This window comes from Callospermophilus lateralis, chromosome 11 (assembly GCF_048772815.1).
Source record: "Callospermophilus lateralis isolate mCalLat2 chromosome 11, mCalLat2.hap1, whole genome shotgun sequence".
In the NCBI taxonomy this organism is placed as follows: Eukaryota; Metazoa; Chordata; class Mammalia; order Rodentia; family Sciuridae; genus Callospermophilus; species Callospermophilus lateralis.
The window spans coordinates 114,456,233-114,479,981 of NC_135315.1; the positions used below are offsets into that span (position 1 = coordinate 114,456,233).

Genomic DNA, 23,749 nt, shown 5'->3' on the forward strand with positions numbered 1-23,749 from the left:
AGGCAGAGAGTGGGAGTAAAGAATGAACACTGACGAATAAGAGAAGCATTCTTCTCTTACAAGTTTAATTCTCTTATCAGTGCATTAATTCTGTACAAGTTCACAAGGTAATTACTTCCTCCATGTAAGCAAGACATGTTAAATTAGGGCACTGGGTTTATATTTGAACAGCAGAAAAACCTAACAGTTTAAATGAGCGATGTTCCAATCTGTTTACATATTTTCTTTCGAAAGAATGGTACAATTTACTAATTGCTAATTTTGTAATTGCTGTTGTGACTTGATTTACCTCCAATATTTGCTGAAATGTATCCAAATTACAATGAATTAATAACAGGGCAATTTTCAGTTTTTAAAAGGGTAAAATACTTTAGAAAAAAAGAACCCAATTAGGATTCATTTTAATAAAAATGCTGGCATTATAAGAGTACAAAATGGCAGGGGGGATTTAAAATTTAAAAAAAAAAATTGATACAGTCCTCTCATTTTAACATTTTCTTTATGTTTGTTATACTGTTTGGTTTTCATTGAAAATGGAGAAATTTTTGAAAAACAGCAGAAGCCATCTCCAAAATGTTTTTTAAATGTATAATGAACACTAAGGATACCCAAGTTCCCTAATTTGAACTGTGATCCATAATAGAAGATAAAGTACACCACAAATTCATCCTGAAGATTCTTACTCAGAGTCTATAGCTTATGGATTTGATTTCAAGAGGGACTAACAGCCTACCCATGTTAAGAGCTTATGGGTTGCACCAAATCTTCCCTGAACCCCATTTTACTATGACCTTCACTTAATCTTCCTCAGCCTGTTTCTTACTCTGTACAATGGGCTATGAGAACATCCCCAGTGAGATCAGAGGCAGATAACTTAGCACAGGTAAAGGCTTAGCTCTGTGTCTGGCACACACAGTACATTTATGTTACTTAACATTGTCAACCTTGCATCTTAACAAAAAAAAATAATAATCTGATCCCAGAATCGCTTTACTCCATCCTCTAGAAATTCTTGGAATCACAGCTCTCTTCACGGTGAACAGACATTGAAGCAGAGCTCAAAAGAGAAACCAAGTTCTGCCATCCTTGTTGCTCATTTCCTATTGGTGGGAAGAATGAAGCTGAGCTCTAATGCACAGACTTGCTCATCTCATTCCATTTCCTACCTCCCAGCCCCAGTAAGAGGAAGCTTTCAATTCATTGGCTAAAGATCTCATGACCACGTGAGTGTAACATTACCATGGTCCCCATTCTGCATGTAGGGAAAGTGAAGCTCAGAGAAGCAAGGAAACTTGAATAAGGTTGCACAATCAGGACTGGTGAAGTTGTTACCACAATCCAGGAAGCATGACTCAGGCTGAACTTGATTCTGCATGTCCATTAGCCCTGGACAGGACTGCCAGAGATACCCTGTCTGCATATTTTCTAATTATTTCCCCTTCAACAGGTAGACAAATGTACCCATTGCAACTCCCCTTAAATTTAAACACACATACACACACACACACACATACACACACACACATACCCCTACAGTTTCCTCACTGGATTTTACACAAATTCAATGCTCAAGAAAGAAAATGATTGAATTAGAATTTTAGTTATCATTCTCCTTATATTAACAATAACATTTAGAATGCTTACTAATTAAAAACTAAAATCTTTTTATAGCACTAATATCAATGTTATAGTACTATAACATTGATACCAAAGAGACAGTCTGTGAACAGTGTCATGAATTGATAACAATTTGAGAAAAAAACTGGTTCATTAAAGAAAAAAAAAGAAATTAGATATCTTAACTATATAAAGTAAATTTTATTCTTTCTTTCTCTTCACCTTACAGCTGAAATAGCTTTAATGTAGAGATGACTGTTACAAATTGCTCATTTTACTGAATCAGTAGGGTATAAAATAATTAAATGATGTCCTGTTAAAAGATGAAAAGTTAATGCTGGTTGAAAATACAAGAAAGGATAGCATCAGTGCAGCTATTACAGTTTGTTATGGTTTAGATACAAGATGTCCCCCGCAAAACTCATATGTGAGACAATTCAAGAATGTTCAGAGGTGAAATGATGAGACTATGAGAGCTGTAACCTTGTCAGTGAATCAATCCACTTGAATGGATTAATTGGGTGGTGACTGTAGATAGGTAGAATACAGCTGGAGGAGATGGGTCATGGGGCATGCCCTTAGGGTTTATGTTTTATCCCTTTTGAATAGAGCTTCCTGGTTGTTCTGAGCTGCTTGCCTCTTCCACTGTCTTCTGCCATGATGTTCTGCCTCACTTCAGTCAACACCTATGGAGTCCACCGACCTTGGACTAAATCTCTGAAACCTTGAGCCAAAATAAACTTTTCCTTCTCTAAGTTGTTCTTACCAGATCTTTAGGTCACAGCAACAAAATGCTTTTTCAGGTAGTTATTCTTCTTTTACCACAATGAATAATGCAGGAGCACTTGAAGGTTATAAATTTTATTAGAATAATAGAAAATAATACATACAGATAACCATAGGATACACACACAGGAATTTAAAGATCAATTTCATCCTTTTCAATATGAAACAATGTCCAAATCTCATGGAGATATACTGCTAGAAATAACATGGAACAAGAGTCATCATCTTGAAAATGAAAAGTATAGGAGCATATTATAGGAATTACTAGATAATAAAAAGGTACAACTCCATTACATGTAGAATAAAATACAAGTATTGGAGAATGTTTCCCCACTTTTTGACTGGAAATAACAATGGTCATATGAAATCTACTTGTCATTCAGATTTTTTTCTAGATATATACAGTATATACAGACACTACAGAGAAAGTCATACTTTTCTCCTTTGTATATAATGAGTTTATCTTAAATGTAATCTAAATATAAAATGGTATTAGAATTTTGCTAATTCGTTATCTTTCTTGAGAGATGAACTGTTTGTTGGTTTCAAATTCTGATATCTCTGGAAAGACGAACAAGTTACAGCAAAATGTGAAATTGGTAGGAAAGAGGTAAAAAAAACTGATTTTGAATGACTAACACTCATCTGCTGATTTTCATATATTCTTTACATATTGCTATGAAGCCGTGTCTCCAACGATGCTTTGAAAACCACATATTGAAAGACTGAGTCATACACATCAAAGCCAGCAACATCGCTGTGGTTCTATTACCAATTTAACTCAGGAACTAAAATGCCTGCCTGACTCACTGCAATAGGCAGTGAGATTTCATTAAAAAAAAAAAAAATCTCCGCCATCCAAAAGAGAGAGGGTCCTTTAATGGAATCAGAAATTGGAAAGGAAGAATTGTGTGGATTTTGTTTAACATTTGGGTTGACATTCAGGGTGCTACTTATTTTCTCAACTGCATTTTAATAAAGCCTGTAAGTTTATTCTCAGGTGTGAAGAAAACAATTCCTGTTCTAGTTTTGTTTTAAATTTTGAGAAAGGATAAAATGTGCTTATTTCCATTTTCTATCATTGAAGGAAAAAGCATACTGGAATGCAAGTTTAGAAAATGACTTTCAAATGCTCAGGGAAATTCATGCCAGTATTTCGCAAAGGGACATGGCATTTAGGGTGACAAAGCCCTTTCGTGGGTCCTTCTTTATCTTTTAACCATTAATTTATGGGGCAGAGGCAGATCAGATGGTTATTATTACCTCCACATTTTGTAGATGAATAATTGAGAGGTACAGAGAGCAGAGTGATTTCTAGAGTCTCACAGCCATTTAGTAGTGAGTACACTGAACCAGGTCACCCTCCTCTGCTCCAGAGCAGCATTTTCCAAAAACACTCCTGAATCACAAACACCACCCGCTTCCAGCAGGGTAAGTGTTTAAATGTATTTTTCAACCCGTGGGGTTTAAATCATTTAAATCTTTAAAATGATACTTATTAACTCTTCAAACAATGCTTTCATAACTGGAAAAGAGTTTTTGGAATAAATGAAGAGTTTTTCCAATGCAAATAAGAAACTCTGTGTGTGTGTGTGTGTATGTGTGTGTGTGTGTGTGTGTGTGTGTATGTCGGGGCGGAGGTTTTTCTCCATTGGCAGTGCTTAAACTCATAGCTTAAGAACATTTGTATCAAAAGTTAGCAGTATGTAACATGTAAATTCCTTTGGTTTATCAAGTAAATATTAAGGCATTTCAGATTCCTCTAAAAGGATTTACTGTTGTTTTATTATACTCTTATTTTACCTATAATGAAGTAGAAAGTTAAAAACACAAAGTTGGAAAAAAAAACCCCATGCATAATCACTGTGTTTCATGAAAGCACTTATTATGGTAACCAATGAACTTTCCAGTAAATAATAAAAAAGAATAACTATCACCATAAGGCATTTACAAGGAAAAATAGTACCATAGGTATATAACTTGACACAGGGTGAACATTCGAGATGGCTGATGTGGATCCTCTTGCATCCATATCTGTCAAAGATGATAAACAGCTCATTAAGAAGGACTATACCTCTGATTAGTAGATGCTGATCCATAGTGGGGGGGCATGGGAAAAATGGTCAAACTGTGATTGGGCCAAGGGGAGGGAGGGTAGGGATGGTGCATGGGGGCAGGAAAGATGGCAGAATGAGATGGACATCATTACCCTAGGTACATGTATTACTGCACATATGGTGAGATGCTACATCCTGTACAACTGGAGAAATGAAAAGTTGTGCTGCGATTGTATACAATGGATCAAATTGCATTCTGCTGTCATATAGACCTCATTAGAATAAATAAAAAAATAAAGGAGGACTGTATTAACAGGTAGTCAGAGTGGTAGAGAATGCATGCATATGTCTCCCGAAAATCACACATTGACATCCCAGCTCCAGTGTTGTGACATTAGGAAATGAGCTTTTGACAACTGACACAGAACTAGCTGTATCTTAATATAAGAGTTCCCAGTCTCCAGAACTGTGAAAAGTTAAATTTCTGTAGTTATAAGACACCCTGTCCAGGGTGTATTCTTACAGCATTCTGAAGGACTAAGACGCAGACAAAAGTGATGGGTTTCCTGTCAAAATCAAATCATGGCATGAACCTAACCTGGGACTACAAGTCCTTATTTTATCAATCAGTGTAACACATAGGTGTTACCAAGGGTATCCATAAAAATACCGACGTGTTTAGGATTTCTTAAATGAATCTAAGCTTTGTTTATCTAGCATTATTTAACTTTAATTGAAATTGAAAAAAATCCAAGTCAGTCATTTTGCCATTAATGATACCTGGTCACAAACAATTTCAGATAACTTGATGGTTTAATGAAAGAAAACGTCATTGGATGAATGTCTGGAAAATCTACTTGTTTCTATTTTATGCAGATGAATTATCGTACTTAATACAAGACATCACCTTTTAAAATGCAATCGATGAAAGCTCCATTTTCAGAGATGGCCTTGTGCAGGCACTGGTCTGTGCAAGCTAAGCAAGTCCACAGACATCAGACGAAAAGGCTGCTCTTGACTCAGCAGCCTGAAAATGCCACGGTGGCATCTGTCCCCGCAAAAGCACAGAAGCTGCTTCTTCGAACAGTGCCCCTCTGTCCACGCTGTTATGCTAACTCTGACACCCTGCACAATGCAAGAAGCAAGGAGCATTCCCTACTGTAAAGCCTCAGCAGATAACAGTTAGCAACCTGATTCCTGTTTGGGTCTCCTGAAGCACACACAGATGTACAAATCTCTGCAGTTTGAAATAGTTGTTTACATACTTATTTACAGACAGGTAGCCCCCATTTTCTTATTACTTTTAGTTCAAGTGTGGCAGGTTATGATTTCATAGAAAGAGAGAATTCCTGCAAGGGTTGGTCTCTCCCATTTTCTTCAGTCATTTTCTTTTTCAAGATTAAAGAAACTTGCTTCAGTCTTGGTCACCTGCTACTATATAGACTAAACCACAGTCGATAAATGAAAACAGGGAACAAAGTTATTTACGTCACTGAGGATTGTAGAATAGACTATGAAGACAGGGTAGGCTCCATGTTACTTAAATTGAGGCCTGAAAACTCCAGACACAGGATTTCAAAGTGAAGATACAAGTTCTCTTCCATGGTCACTGATAAAAATATGTATGCTGGGGTTTGTTCCTCTTCACTCTAAAAGTCTACTATCTTTATTTTTTTTTAAATATTTTTAGTAGTCAATGAACCTTTATTCATTCTTTCTTTCTATCTATCTATCTACCTATCTATCTACCATCTATCTATCTATCTATCTATCTACAGTGCTGAGAATGGAACCCAGTGCCTCAACACATGTCAGGCAAGTTCTTTTCCACTGAACCACAACCCCAGCCCCCTAAAAGTGTACTTTCAATGGTGAAATAGCTTTCATTAGGATTTTAAGAGGAAAGAGCATGAAATTCCTCTGAAACTTGGAACACATTTCTTTAAAAATGTCATCTTTTTTTTGTGTGCCACGTGTAAAAGTTTCATGACTTTGCCAATGCTGATTTTCCTACTGAAAGAATTGATAAGATCCATATATAGTTTTTAGGAGGCATACAACTGGAATATCAGAGGTCTTAAAAACAGGGCATGGGTTAAGGCTTGCCCATGAGAACTGCTTTGGGAATTCTATTCTAGGCAATCTATAGGTGCAATAAATAAGGGAAATAATTCAAATGAATGGAGTTTTAAACTACTTTTCCATGTCTTTCCTTTCTGTGCTCATATTTTTCCCTGTTCTGCACCACTCTAGAGGTTTTCTTCCTGGTTTTACTTGCTCATGTTGCAAAATCACCTTGTGTTCACATGAAGGGCATGCTGGGAGAAAAGGGTGGGTGGAGGGAGGAGCAGTGGCTGATGGGCTCCTAGTGGCTAACAACACTGACGCAGGTCAAGGGGAAGCTGAGTCCAACCAACTTACTGGTTATTCTTGGAATCCTGATCTGCTCACTGCTGGTGCCATCCCCTCCATCTGTGGTAGCCTTGACTTCAATAATGTAGTCCTCTTGAAAGGGCAGCACAAGTTCAGCTGAAGTTTGGTTTGTGTTCAGCACTTGCACGCTATTTTGACTGCTAGTCCTATAGAATACCTAAAACGCACGAACAAATACACTTCATTCTTACATTACCTTCTTTTACTTTCTTCACATACTCTCGTTGCTCTGAAATTATTTTGTCATTCTGTCCACATCAGAATACAAAAACACATTCCCAGCTCCATGCATAGGTCCTGGATTATGGATTAGCAGACACTAGGATCATTATGCTCTCAAAATCAAGGAGGTGGGGAAGAGCAGCTTTCTGCCCTGGAGGAGCTTGTTAGAAATATAGAAAGCTGATTAACACAATGCACAAACATCATGTCCACAATTCCCATGTGAGCAGCATTATTTCATGTAAATCTGTATTTAACAATTCAGAGAGTTTGGTAGTATACCCTTTTATGAAAAACTTGATGTTTATGTCAAAATTGGATTACTGAAATAATATCATAAAAATTTTTAAAGATTTGCAAAGTATAAGTGAAAAAGGGAAAATACAGTGTTGCAAATGATTCAACTTACTTTATAGCCTGTTACTTCTGATTCATTCTCCATTGCTTTTACTTGTTCCCAATTAAGTAACACTTTAGTGTCTGTAGCATTCCAAACCACATTCCCAGGAGGCTGACTGGGAGCTTGCAATGCAAAAAGGAGAAATTAAAACTGATTTGAGCATGGAGTACTGTTTTACATGAGCAGATACATGCTGAGCACCGAGGCAACTGCAGGGACTCTCTGGTAAGGCATGGTATGTAGATGGAATCAGAAAAAAGAAAAATTAACAGAATAGAAAAACTTCCTTTAAAAGGGGCACTTCAATTAAACTGTGAGAAATTGCATGTTATCATATTCAACACATAATTTATTTTACTTTAATTTTTTGGGGCCAGGGGTTGAACCCAGGGGCGCTTCACCAATGAGCCATATCCCCATCTCTTGATTTTATGTTTTATCTTGAGACAAAATCTCATTTAGTTGCTTAGAACCTCTCTAAGTTCCTCAGACTTTGAACTTGCAATCCCCCTGCTGCAGCCTCCCAAGCTGCTGGGACTACAGGCTTGTGCCACCACACTTGGCTCAACACATACTTTAAGGATTTAATGCACTTCAAGTCTCCCAGAAGACAAACAGACAATACAGAGACACAAGTTCCTTTATCCACCACTAGAGGGATGCTTGAGGGTGAACCAGGAAAAGCAGGCATTTGGACTTGTTTTGACACACAGAGAGGCTGAGAGAAATTGCCAAAGGAGCAGATTAAAGTCACATGAAATGAAGTGTGGATGATTTTCAAGCCAGTGTTGTAAGATGAGATGGGCAAAATGAGAGGCAATCAAAAATAAGAATTACTTAGATTTATTCTCGTGAAGTAATAGCTACACATGTGAAAAATTGCCACAGAGAATCCATATTTTAAAGTCTTTTTTCTGAGTTCAAATCAATTTTTGAGAAAAATAAGGCAAAACACTAAAAATTTAATGAGAATTCCATTAGAGGATTAATGAAACTCTCATAGGTTTATAAACATGGAGCCACAGCTTAGCAACCTGGAGAGGAAACTGGTTCTGGGGGACTCGGGTGGACGTGGTCAGAAGCACTCCCTAATATGGATGGATGGGACATTAGGGATTCAGTTCCTTGTCAATTGCAAAACAGCAAACATATTACTCATTTTTCAACAGCATCACAACTGCCCAAAACATGCTGAAATATCTTATTCTTGTGGATTTAAGCACAGAATGTGATTTGGTTAACTGAATTTGTAATGGGAAAGTGATATAAACAATTACCTCTCCAGAGGAATTTCTAAACATCATTGACTCACGCCAGGATGGAAATACAGCTGGACTTACAGATGGAAAAAGCTCTCATGTGCAGTTATGTGGCTAATAACACCGTTCAAGACTGTCCTCCTGGTGGGTTCTTTGGTTGATTGTGTCCTCTTTAACACTGTTCTGTTGCCTTTAAATTTTTGTGATGTGATACTAACAGATCAGCTCAGATTGTCTACACTGCAATGCTGTGATAAGACATCTGTAAGAATGTATATGGGCAATTGCTTAGGACTGAAATACTAGAGATTTGGTTGCCCAGTCCATATGCTATGAACCCACACTTGTTGGAACACTTTCCCAGCGCCTGTGATTCCCTGTGGCTGACAGCGCCATAAAAGGACAGCTTGATTTGATGGAGCTCAGAAAACATCCTTCATTCAGCATGGTTTGGCCTACCAAAATATGGGTGCTTACAAGTTATAGAAAGTTTGAGTAATTTTGGGTAAATACACTGACCCCCAACAGCAGGCTGGCAGAACATAGGACTGAAAATTGGGATTTGTCTTGTGTGAGTCCCAAAATAGATGACTTGAATGAGTTCAGCCTGAAATGAATATGAATACTCTTTGAAATGACAAAAAGAAAAAAAAATCTGAAAAATGAAAGAGGAAAAACAGAGGGTTTCAAAGCTCTTTTCAAATCATATCAGTGTTTCCTGAGCACCAGAGAGACATGTTCCATTTTGAGCATTTTGCTATTTTTGAAAAATGCACTTGTTTAAAAGCATAAACATTTATTTCAGCCACATTCTAAACATTAACATTCACATAATAATGAGCTGGATGTGCTAATTACATTGTTTGATAGTATTTAAAGTAAATTAAACTAATATTTCACTTAGAATTTTACAATCACATGAATAATCATCTGCCTTATTATGACAGGGAAGAATGACACTATGTGGGAGATTCTGGGCCAGATGAACTTTCTTCCATTTTCAAGGTTCTATTGTTGCTAGTAACAAATGCATAGTAAATGTCCATAAAGTGTGAGAAATTCCAGAATATTCTTTTTAAAAATTCCCTGCATTGTCACGGTGCCTATTTGAAAAACTCAGAGTTTATACACAAAGATGCATACTCGTCACTCATGTTCATTTACAACAATGAAAAGGTTAACACAATCATTTTCACAATCTATCAGCACATGAATGGATAAACAAAAGGGGGCTATATGCATATGCCTTTAAAAAGAATGAAGATCTAGGCATGGTGGCCCATGCCTGTAATCCCAGTGGTTTTAGAGGCTCAGAAAGGAGGACAGAAGATTCAAAGTCAATCTCAGCAACTCAACAAGGCTATAAGCAACCTATTGAGAACCAGTCTCAAAAAACAAACAAACAAACAAAAAGTAGCAAGGGTTGGGGATGTTGCTCAGTGGTTAAATGCCCCAGGGTTCAATCCCTGGTACCAAAAAAACAAAAATAAAACAAAAGGAATGACATCATGACATGTTCTATTACATGGATGGACCTGGAAGACATTATGCTAGATGAGATAAGCCAATCATACAAAGAAATACTGTGTGATTCTGATTATATATGATAACATGGAATAGTAAAATTCAGAGATGGAAAGTAGGATGGCAGTTGCCTGGAGCTGGGGAGGGGAATGGGACCTGGTCTCATGGATGGAGAGCTTCAGTTCTGTGCAGTGGAGAAGGTCTTGACCATCTCACACAGCTGCATCAGTGCCCTTAACCTTATTTTAACCCTATTGCAAATGTGCATTAAAAAATGGCCAAGACGGTAAATTCCAACTTATGAATATAATTCAGTACAATTAAAAATTTTAACACAATCCTAAGATAGTTAACTAGGAAGGGGTGTTATGTGGATTCAAAACAGCTCTGTTTAATTCTGGACCCTGATGACCTTATACTTTTCTACCTGGCATTAGGTGGGGCTGTGAGGCTCCTGCTGCCCCCTCTGGGGAGAGGACGCACCACCCTGCTCCTGGGCATCATGGGGACTTCAGGCTTCATTACTGGATATGCTTTCACCAGTGAAATAAGAGCAAATAAGAAACAGGTGGTTTCAATGAGGGAATTTTAAGAAAAAATGAAAGGGCGTGGCTGGCCTTTCTTCTTTCTGTTTTTTTTTTTTTTTTTTTTTTTTTTTTTTAGTGCTGGGAACTGAACTGGCCTTTCTTCTTTCTGCCATGAGACCAGCACATCAGTGAGAGTGGCTGTTCCTAATGTCTGGGCCATGGAGTAAAGATGGAACAGATCAGGTCTGAATCTCACTCATGATCAACATTTGGTGACTATTAGGAAAGAGACACTATTTAGTTGTAAGCCATTGAGGAGTGGGGACCTGTGGAACTGCACTGAACTGGCCCTATGTGACTGATACGGCCAGTAGGCTATAGAGCTTTGAAGGCGCACTGTGAACTTCAAAGGCACAGAGCAGGTGTGAAGTGGGAATGGGCAGGGGATCTCGACAGCGCATCTCTCCTAGGACTTCTCATTTTACTGTTCTGTGCAGAAACACAACCCAGAATAGGCTGATTCAATTTCAAATGTTTTGGGGCCTAACTTGATGTGTGGTCTGCATTTTGAATATTTTTGGAAATTATTTATCAACAATCATATCCTATAGATTTTTTCCTCTGTCAGTTCAATTTCTATTATTGCAGTATGCTAAGACAGAAAACGTGGCAACAAATGAATTTATTTTGTATAAAGGCAGCATCTCCTAAGATTTGTAGAATAACACTGAGTGGCAGGCTATAAGATTATGTGGATACTTTTAAATGTTACATAACAAAATAGTTTTATCTTGGAGGGTTTTTCTTAGGCCCTCTGGGTTGACTGTCACTCCTTAATATCAGCCCTATCAATTTACTTATTCTGTAAACTCAGCATGGAAAAAGTGGCCACTATGATATTTCTAAGACCAAATAAAGTGAGGAATATAAGACATTCCTACAATAGGAAAATGACTAAATAATTTGTGGGGTGTTATCACAAAAGAATAAAATATATTACTATGATACAGAGGTAACTAAATACACAGCATAACCTTCAAGAGATGTTTTATGTAAGAGAAATAATCGATGGAACACAAGTCTGGGAGGAAAAGACAAATTATTTTAATGATCTTATTTCTGCACGACAGGATAGTATTTGTGGGTGATTTTATTTTCTCCCCCTCTCCCCCGCAAATTTTCTATAGTAAATATGTTTTCCTCCATATAATAAAAAATAGAGGTTGTTCATCTGGAGAACATTGTTGTGTGGAGTTTTCAGGGATAATGTCTCCATACTGGTGACTGTACCTGGCATTTCCTTTAAAAATATGGGATTTCAAGAACATATGCTTGCAGAGATTAATTATACAAAACTCAGTATGTTTCTCAGCTCCTTCTCTTGGACACCTGATGGTAATAAGATGACTTTCATGAAAGGGAATGCTGTCAGCAGTAGCTGAAAAATACACTCGGCACGGACTTCCCTTGAGATGATCATCAACATTAGTAAGCAAGCTGCCCAAAAATGTGGCACTGGGCAGAAATCAAGTAATCAAAAGCTACTTTCTGTCCAACAGGGAGAAAGATTCATTTCAGAATCACTTAAAGTATTATAAATGGACTTAAATCTTTGGATCACAGGAAATGGACACCATGTTTTGAAACAGAAACATCTACTTTATGACTCATCCAAAACTCAGAAACTAAGATGCCCAGTCTCCCCAGAGGGTTCGGATGATAGAAAACAGTCCTTAGCATTCTGGTAGGAATACTGCTACCCTGAAGAGGGAACTAAACTAAACCGATTCCACCAGGAAGAGAAACAAACCTGGAGAGAGTCACTGTTGAACAGATACTCATTGGGCAGCAGCTCTGATTACTTGGGAGAACTCAGGAGTTAAATAATGATCAAACCTGACAATGTCTATGCCTCAAAGAGATGAGACTCCAGCAAGGAGTGGGGGCAGCAATCAGATGACCACATGCAAGATGTGGTATGCACGTGGCTCTAAGTGGTGCCCCAGAACATAGCAGGATAAGGGGATATCAGGAGACGCAGGGCTGCTGATTAAATATGGACTCAGGGGGAACTGAGGACACACTGCAGGGAGGGCCTAAGAGAGGTAGGAGTGTCTCCTGGCCATCTGGACAGCAAAGGTCAAGGCCCCACAGGAAAAGTGAAATGGCAAGTCAGCTCAGGAGAAAATGAGCAGGAACAGGAAGTGGGGATAGATTGTAGAAGACCTTTTTGGGTATTTTAAGGATTTATATAAAGAGTGGCAATCTTTGTAATGTTTTGAATAACCAATAAAAAAATAAATAAATGAGTGGATGGAAAGGGAGTGGAGAGGTCTGAGCAACAGTGTGACACCTTTAGGATCACTCTGACCCAGGGCAGAACATCTCGACAGTAAAGGCCAATACCCTGATCCATGGGAGAGATGGGGTAGTGTGTTCTAGGGTGAATGCAGTAAGTGGTATATTCTCAGCAAATTTAAAGTCAGATACTGCATCCATTGTAGGGTATGAGAGAAAGAGCGTTAATGACGACTGGGATCCGCTGGCCCAAGGGACTGAAATAATGGGGGTTGCTTTTGCTGAAATTGTAGAAGATACAGGTTTGTAATGGCTGGGAGTGCAATCGAGAGCTCAATTTAAGAAATGTTTAATTTGAGTTCTTATTAGATAATTCTTGAGGATGTTGAGGGCCTGGATCCATCCACATTGACAACCACAGTTACCTCTTGAATTTTCGGTTATGCAAAGCAAAATATTGGTCCTAGAGATTCTTTCTTGTGAATTCTGGATGTAAAACTCTGACAAAGTCTCCTTTTAGAAAGTAACGAAATTTCTCCATTTTGAAGCCATCTGCCACTATTCCTCATCAGCCTCACTGACGATGATGTTGTCAAGAGCTCACTCTCTGGGTTGCATGTGACAGAAACCACAACTTAGATTACTTCAAGAGGCTAATCAATGTTAACTTAAAAATGCTTTTAAAAAGCCCAAGTATTTGGATATCAAAAAAATTAAGTGTTTAATGGAAGCTACAGTACTATCCTTGAGAATCCTTGTGTTATTTTACGTTAATCAGAAATATCACCTATACTCTGTGCTGATATAAGCCTTGCATATAGAATTCCAGGATTCTGAGTAGGTGATAGTCGCGCCTTGGAAGCAAGGTGGTAAAAGGCTGCAGTGTGTGTTCCGAATTTGCAATGTGCCGACAAGAAGAAGCTCATCCGATTAATGGTAGTACTTCCAGGTTGACCTAGGTTTTGAGGATTCATCCACTCAGCCAGCCTTTCCACAGATAATGAGTGCTAGGTTTGGACTGGTGAGTGAGTTTGGAAGGACTCTTTCCCTTCAAGGGTGACATATCGAAGGGGGAGAAAGAGAGCACGTAAAAAACAAATGCCATCTTAGTTCTTTATGCACCAGGGATACAGATCATTTTCTTCCTAGTAATATTCACAAGCGCATTACTATAATTCTTAAACAGGATTCAGAGCTGGACCCTGTCAAAGGTTAGGATGATTAGTAGGAATAGTTTTAAAAGAGTCAGTTTTACTTCTACTTTGGCACATGTTTGAACAATTGTTAACATAAAATTTAAAAATTAAATGTACCATTTAATATGCCCAAGGGTTTTAATGATCTTTTATGGATTTCCCACACATTGTAGCAAACTTTTCCTTAATAACATCTGCAGGTCACCATGTAGAGTGTAGGCAAATTGAAGAACCAGGAGGGCATAATTTTGAAGAGATTTTATTCAGTTGTTGAAATTCCTATCAGAGGACTGATCTATCAGCACAGAAACCCTGTCTATCTGTGATTACCTTACCCAGCTCCTAAGCACAGAGCAAACTCAAAATAGATACTAGCACCACATGAGTCATGAATATTTTAATCATATGGTTAGAGGAGTGCTTAAGAGCATTTCTGGGTCTGTATGGCTGTCCTGCCACGTTCTCTGCTTTTTCTGTAAAGTCATCTAGCCCTATGTGCCACAGCCCTTTCATCTCTAGAGTGAGGATCCTCACCACTTCCAGGCAATGCAGTCGCTGTGAGAATTAAGAATCAATACAGGAAAAGTACTTGGAACTGTGACTGGAAATTGCTCACTAAGTATTAGTCATTCATAGTATAATTATCATTATCACTGTTACGGACAAATTTGTACTTTAAATTGGTTATTTATATGCTATATCTAAATTATAAAAGGTTTTTTCCTTCTTCTTGCAATTTTACTTCATTCATTGTATGTTATTGTTACATTCTCACTAACTTATAATCGGCCTCTTCCTTTGTGAACTGTCTTCCCAATTCACTGTTTTTCACCAATTCCATCATGACATTAAACCATCTTGTGTGACCATATTTCCCAATGAGTAATCACATCGATTATCAAGTCTGAAGAAAGAGCTCAACAAAGCTGTCTGCATACATCTTCACAATCAGAATTTCAATATATAAATAATGGTGTATTTATATGTTTTACTAATTCAGAACTGTTACTGGGAAAGACAAACATATTTAGTAAAAAGTTGTAAATACAGAACGTTTTCAGTGTACGTATTTCCAAGCCAATGTTCTCCTTTTTTCTAAGAGCAGCCACATGATATGCTTGATATTGGTTAGCCTTCCCTCATGATCAGGAAAGGACAATGTTCAACTGCCATAGGAGCTGCTGCTTGTGAAGGTACTAAAATGTTTTGTTGCTAAACTTTTGCTCTGTGACATTCATTATGCTGGTAAGCTACCAGCCATGCTCTTTCCCCCCTTATACATAATGCAAAGATAAATGTGCAAACTTCCCTGATAAAATTGATGCTTATCAATTAACATCTAAAGCAGTAGGATTATGTTTATATATATTTTAAACTATCAATAACAATGCTGGCCCATTATATCCAACTTCATGTAATTAAAGTTGTTAGACATTTTAGCCAGTAAATGTATGCTTTCAAATAAATTTGGAAATAACATATGAACGCAGGAGTGGACTAATGAAATTAGTGACAAAACATAATCACTGCCTCACTCCTTTGTAAAATCAGTTAAGCAGATAAATTTACTAGAGTAAATTTTGAAAATTAAATTAAGGAAATGGTTTTCTGCAAGCAAAAATATTAATGTGCTAAAATCCCCTAATTTCTTCGCTCCCCTTTCTTATCACCTGTAGAATGAAAATAAGAAGGAACTGAACATGGATGGCTTGGCTCATGAATGCTCTCAGTCATTTTTGGCTATAAAAGAATAAACAGCACAACTCAGATGGGTGTGCTGTGATAGAGCAGCAATGAGACACCACGATCAGCTAGGCATCATGAGAACATTTCAACTGAAATTTCCGTGGGACACTCCAAAATGTAAACTGATGATTTCTCATAGGCTACTTAAATCATAACTGCTCATTACTGCAGGTGAGTTTTACCTGTGAACACACAGTCAACAGAAACTCAGCTTTGAAGGTGACACAGCTATCTCTGCTTCAGTTTTCAAAGTATCAATATCTACGTGTGCACCAGAATCTCTGAGCATTACCTGTTAAAGTATATTGCCATCTTTTGAATAATGTGAGAAAGAAAATTAAAGAGTGAAAAAAAAAATACCACTTCCAAGTCGTTGCTATTAAACTTATTTCTGCTTATCAATAACACCCAAGATTTGGGGGAACTAAAATTTAATGGAAATGAACCCATTGAAATGCATCCCATTTAAAAAGAACAGTGCACCATAAGATTTATCAAAAGGTGCTTATTCATTTTCATATGGAGCCTCCATTTAAATATTTAGGGCTATCATGAAGACTAGACTATGTGGGGCTTGAGTAAGGGTTTGGACCAGGTTTATATCACTCAGTGGGATTAATGACCTGACTAGTCCACTGAAAATGTTGAAGGATGCCATCATTTTTAATACAGACTATTTTCCTAGATATTCAAAAGGTGGGAAAATACATAAGGGTTTTCTTGGTGGTCGCGTTAACTGTGGCACTGAAGGGGCCGGTGCCTGCACTTTTGTATGCCCGGACAGCCGCGTAATAGGCAAGGTTGCTCTTCAGTCCCCGGAGCCTGGCTGATGTCTCGTTTCCAGCCACTCTCACCTTGCTTGAGGACTCCTGCTCTTCCACACTGACCCAGTACCGCACCTGGTGAGGAAGATGCACCAGATGAGAAAGCTGGACAAAGCACCACCTTCCTCATTCTGTGGTTTTCATTAAAATGAGGACTGCGATTTACTTTCTTCTTTATTTGACAAATACTTCCAGAGGATCTACTGTGTGCCAGGTGCTGCATTAGGCTCTGTGGCACAGCAGTGTACACATAGGAAAGGAACCCTAGGAGGAGAATAAGGACAAACATGTACACAGACAGAGCAGATAAATTTAGAGTGTTGAGCATGATCAGACTACGATATCACAGTGGGAGAAGGAAGGGGAAATCTGCCTGCCTTCTCAACTCTTAACCAACTGAGCCCAAAGTCAAGTCCACAACACTGCAGAAAGGCACGAACTCTATGGACAGCTGAGGTTCCTTCCTGGAAGAAAGTGAACTGTCAGAGGAAAACATTATTAGATTGACTGTCCTGCAGTGCCAGCCACTGTCAGGTGACTAACAGTGGACACAGAGCTGCACCAGAGGGAGTAAAAGCAGTTAAAAGGGCTGATTTTCAATAGGAATGGGCATTAAAATATTTTTCATATATTTCATTATCCTGGGCCACGCAAAGTGATCTTAGACATACCAGGACATATAAAGAACTCAAAATATTTAACACCAACCAACCAACCAATCAATAAATGGGCTAAGGACCTGAATAGACACTTCTCAGAAGAAGATATACATTCAATCAACAAATATAGGAAAAAATGTTCAACATGTCTTGTAATTAGAGAAATGCAAATCAAAACTACTCTAAGATTTCATCTTACTCCAGTCAGAATGGCAGCTATTAAGAATACAGAAAACAATAGTGTTGGCAAGGATGTGGGGGAAAAGGCACACTCATACATTGCTGGTGGGACTACAAGTTGGTGCAACCCATCTGGAAAGCAGTATGGAGATTCCTTAGAAAATGTGGAATGAAACCACCATTTGACCCAACTATCCCACTCCTTGCTTTATACCCAAAGGACTTAAAAACAGCATACTATAGGGACACAGCCATATCAATGTTTATAGCAGCACAATTCACAATAGCTAAATTGTGAAACCAAACCAGATTCCCTTCAATATATGAATGAATGAAGAAACTGTGGTATATATACCCAATGGAATATTACACAACATTAACAGAGAATAAAATTGTGGCATTTGCAGGTAACTGGATGGAGTTGGAGAATATCATGCTAAGTGAGGTAAGCCAATCCCCAAAAGCTAAGGGTAAATGTTCTAATAAGTGGATTCTGATCCATAACAGGGAGGGGGAGGCATGGGAAAAATGGAGGAACTTTGGTCCTGCAAAGGGGAGAGAGGATAGGGATGGTGCATGGGGGCAGGAAAGATGGTGGAATGAGATGGACATCATTAACCTAGGTACATGTACCACTGCACATATGATGTGATGCTACATGGTGTACAACCAGAGAAATGAAAAGTTGTGCTGCAATTGTGAACAATGAATCAAAATGCCTTTTGCTGTCATTTATACCTGATTAAAATAAATTAATTAATTAAGAGAAAGATATATAAACATATGGTGAACAAATATGAATATAAGAGAATATTTGCTGAAGGGAGGAAAAAGGTAGAGAATAAAATAAAAATACATTCTTAAGTACTTACAATTCACATTATAAAGTATTTTACTATAAAATTTTGTATGCTTTCTTTTTTTGAACATACAGATTGTCTATAAGTAAACAAAGTAAATACAAAAATTTATGCAAATAAATGATTTAGGAAAGTTTACATATTCTTTGGGTAGATAAGACCTGGTATTACTATCTGCTGATCTAAAGCAGGGGCCACATAGTAAATACAACAGCAGATCTACTAGGTTCTCACAAGGGCTTAAGCATATTTCTTACTTTTATAAATATAGACAATCTCTGTTCACTCGTTCTTTCTTCTTCTCCTTCTCCTTCTCCTCCTCCTCCTCCTCCTCCTCCTCCTCCTCCTTCTTCTTCTTCTTCTTCTTCTTCTTCTTCTTCTTCTTCTTCTTCTTTTTGGTGTTGGGAATTGAACTCAGGGACACTCAACCAGTGAGCCACATCCCAAGCCCTATTTTGTATTTTATTTAGAGACCGGGTCTCACTAAGTTGCCACGTTCCTTGTGGTCCCTAAGTCTGGCTCTGAACTGGCGATCCTCCTGCCTCAGCCTCCCGAGCTGCTGGGACTACAGGTGTGCCCACCACGCCCAGCTCTACTCTCTTCATTGCAGTATATGGCCACCTTGTTCTGGCCTTTATGTTTTACTGTTGAAGGCAAAATATAAAAATAGGAAATAATTATTATAACTTATACAACTAAAAAGCAATTTGAGCTCAATGAAACTGGCAATAATTGCTTCTGAGTGCACAGAATGTTGGAAATGGTAAAGGCTTGTGACCACAAGAAACAAAAACAAAAACTTAAAGACTAAGAACATAGCTCAGTGGCCAAAAAGGAAAAAAAGAAGAAAGAAAAAGGAAAGGAAAGAAGGCTTAAGGGATTGGGAAGCTGGACATAGGACAGAGCAGATTTTTAATAATGGAGCTACTCAGCTTTGCCTGATTGGAGGAGGATAGACTTTCTATTTAATTAATTAATTAATTAATTTTAAAAAAGCAGAGTTCTAATTTTCATGTAAAATGTCCTAAATTTAGGGTTGACTCAAAACCAATACTGTGTTGATCAAACAAAATGTGCTTATGGGCCACAGCTGATTACAAGTGTCAATCCTCTGTACAAAACACACTACAACTTATTCTCTCTTAAACACCACTGGGTGAGTGTTAAGGCCCTAAATGATAATTGAAAGCAAATTATATATTGTGCTAGATAAAAATCTCCCTATGTATGTGCACATGGAAGGATATGTACCCTTATATTCACACAAAATGCTGATCTATGGATGCCTTTATGTGAATTTCTCTCAGAGAAGGGTTATTAGTTTTAATAAGAATCTCAAAGGGAGGATGTGAGCCCAAACAAGTGGCATTGAAAAGGATACATGGTTTCTTTTCTAATGCCATAGCCAAATAGCCTGTTAATGGATACTAAAAGCTTTTATATATGGTAGACTCACCAAGAGAAAACACTGTGTGTTGTTAGGTCTAGATGAGCCGTAAATGATAAGAAGATTTCCCTGCTCGTAAGAGCATTGTCTAGTTATTAACTAAGAATGATACAGATCAATAATTATAATAAAATGTACCAGACACAAAACCTGAAGCTTGGGATACAGCATAGACGGGGGTAGCATATAAATATGACTGTAAGACGGCAGCAGGGAGGATTCAGGTGGTAAAATCAGGACCGCCCAATCTTCCCTCCCCTGTCAGGTTCCAGTGTCAGGGTTGTTCCTTTTCTGACATATCAAACTGGTTGAACACAAGTTGCCTAAAAAAATGTTCTTAGGAGGCTGATTTAAAGAAGACATAAAAATAATTTATAATTGGTAATGTGGAATCTCTTTTTGTAAATCCGTTTATAGAAAGTACTTGAAAGTTCTTGATAGCGGCCTGTTTTAAAGTACTTTAACCAATCTCCACGCATCAGAAGGAGAGCTTTATTTTTAGATCTTAGTTGCTGAGAGGTATTAGAAACATTTAGACACAGAGAAAAATTGTGACAAAGTTGAACATGATACTAGTTAGTGAAGACTGATTATATAATCTTTTTAAACAGCTTTCCTTAAAGAGCTGAATAAATATTCATGTAACTAAAACATAAGGAAACAGAGACGTGCCACTAATATTGCCAATTTTCTGAAAGAATTCCATTATGTTCCAAGAAATTTTGTTCAAAAATGCTTCTATAGGGCTAGATCGTTTTTTTAATAAGGTGGAATAGTTAAGAAAGAAATAAGAAAGACAAATATCCCATTTTCCTCTCAGTTGTGTTCTGGATTTAAATAATAAAAGTACTCCAACTGAGAGAAGAGAATATTTCTATGCTAATTTGGATTTTTATGGGCACAATCACAATACAGGGATGGGAAAGGAAAGATGTCTATGTTGGAGGAACAAACTTTGAAAATGTAATTGTGCAGAAAAGGGTGAATATAAAGTTGACAGAATATGAAGGTGGCATCTACAAAGGATGATCAGAGAGACGCACATTACCAAGACACACCCTGTTAATAAAACACAAGACACACCCTGTTAATAAAAAAGCCAGTGTAGATACGACTAGAGGCAGGGCAGCTAAATACACTGATGAGTAATGGATTATAAAATAACTATACCTAAAATGTCCAAGTCTGTTTGACAAGAGATTGAATCTATTATGTAAGAATAGGAGATAAAGAAAAAAGATCAGCCCAATTTGAAAAACAATAAGTAGGACTTGTAGACCTGAAAAAATGCAATGATTAAAAAATTAAGGAAATCAGTAATAAGAGTAAAGCTATAGACTAATAGTGGAAGGGTGAATTAATGAGCCCCGGACATAGCCTGAGCAAAGAAATGAAAATTACCAAAGCAAAGCTGTGGCATTGAGAACAGAATGCAAAGTTCCAAACAGAGTTCCCAAAGGAGAGATAAAGGAAAAGGCAACGCTCAGAGGAAAAAATGGCTGAGATCTTTCCAGAGCTGAAGATATGAGCATTTTCATGGTGCAAACTCTGAATTTAGTGAGGGAACAATAAAAGGCACAGGAGAGGTTGGTTAAGACAGCCTTAGGTTCTCAACCATGCTTCATCCCTAAGAATCTGAGGGATCCAGTCTGCTCCTCTGAGCCGTTCCTGAGCCCCTGAGTTGGGGTTTACAGGTGAGGCTGGGGCCTGGGAGAGAAGGACCTCATTTCCTGACAGAGTAGACAGCAATAACGCAGGTCGTGATGGGAAGGGGCCTCTAGGTTCTGGTCATTACTGCTGACAGCGGACCTGTACACACAGCTGTCCCCCTGATCCATGGGTTTTCCCTCTGTGATCTCAGCTGCCCTCTTTCAAAAACAGGCAAGAAGGGTAACAACATACACAAAGATACTTTGATAGACTACTTTCATAAAATCTTTATTATAGTATATTGTTATAATTGTTCTATTTTATTATTAATTATTGCCATTAATCTCTTTATTGTGCCAAATTTACAAGTTGAACTTTACTGTTTGTGGTTTCAGGCAACCACTGGGGTTCCTGGACCATGTCTCCTATGGATGAATGGTGGCTAGGGATAGAACCCTCCATATTGTGGAATTACTAAATGACTTAAACGGGTTCACTCTTAACAGTTTAAAAATGTTTCCTTCCTCTGACCATGGAGATCTACCAAACTCAGTATTCAAGTTCTCAAATTTTCTGCATCTATAAACACTGGTAATTCAATTTTCTGATGAGATAATATGGTATTTTTTTTCCTTCAGAAAAATAAAACCAGTTCACAAGTCAATATATTTTTATCTGGATAAATAAACAGAAACAAACTTGAAGAATGTCAAAACTAAAAATATAATTTCAGTTTCTGTGAGTAATTTGGTTATTCCCAAAACTAATGTTCCTGCTCCAAGTACTCCTTAATATCACTGCATCAGATCTTTCATTTAATTTAAACATAAAATGAAATATAGCTTATAAAACTAATGTATTTAAAAGTAGAACCTTTTTTTAGGCTTGAAGGAAACAGGTGTTAAGTTGGAAAAACTCTTTTAATAGACTAAAATAATTTTATGTGTATTTACAGATTTCTAGAGAGATGAACACTTTAACTTAGCTATTAGATTGGTCACATTTAAATCAGCAGAAGCCAGAGGGGGAAATGCATTTGAATGTCTTTTAGGGAGATAAGTCCAGGTCTGTCCTCCTCTGCTCTTAGCCCGGGGAGAGGTATTGTGTATGTCCTTGCCCTCTGACTTCTCTTTGGGTTTAATCAGAAGGACTCAGGAGAGACTGGGATGTTTACTCCCCACCATTTATAGTGCTGTGCCAGGGTTTAGTAGGGACCTTCTAACAAAGAACACAGCAGCACATGGGCAGTGAGGGTCATTCCCAGAATCCCCCACACAGAGTGAAGCCTGCTACATACTGGACCCTCTCCTCTCTGCTAGTCTCCATGGTATTGGAAACCATTCCTGCTGTATCACCGAGCCTCTGTCCCTCCCAAAGTCTGCCTTTTATTCACCTAAACACATTTTACTTTTTTGATATTGATGTAAGAATATCTCAGCTGTCTGTACCCAATTTTCCTATGTACATTCAACTCATGCCACAGTGAATTGAATTCACTGCAAGACAGCAGGAGATGAGACCCCAGACACATAGCTTTTCTTCAAGTGGAATTTTCATATCCTCAAAAGAAAAAAAAAGGTACTGAAATATTTAACATCTTTTTCTATTCTGATTAAAATATCAGGCCCTGTGCACATTCCATACAGTTGTGGGAACAGGAGGCTGGAGGAAGGCATCTAGAAAGTTTGGTTTGGCATTCTGATATATTACATTTCTTAAGTTCCTCTGTCACACATAAAAAATAATCCTATGCGGTTCCCCCCAAATATGCAACTCTCATTATTTTGCAAATGTTGACTTGTTTCATTTGCTTATTAAATTTGTTCTTCCCAAGGTTTATTCTTTCTTAATGTTTACTTTTATTAACATGTAGTAATGGTACATATTTAGGGAGTGCAGCGTAATACTCTAATGCCTGCGTGTACCTCACATAGATCAATCAGAGTAATTATCTTTTCCATCTTGTTATCATTTCTTTTTGTTTGGAACCTTGGAGTTCTTCATAGAAACAGCGAAGAGATTATTGTGAACTAGAGTTTATTTTTTCTAAGCACAAAAGGACTT

At 37.7% G+C, this 23,749-nt stretch overlaps 1 pseudogene; it reads right to left on the minus strand.

The window, feature by feature from the left end:
• Nucleotides 1-4,336: 4,336 nt before the first annotated feature.
• Nucleotides 4,337-23,749, minus strand: part of LOC143637787 (contactin-3-like) — a 119,130-nt pseudogene continuing 99,717 nt past the window's right edge.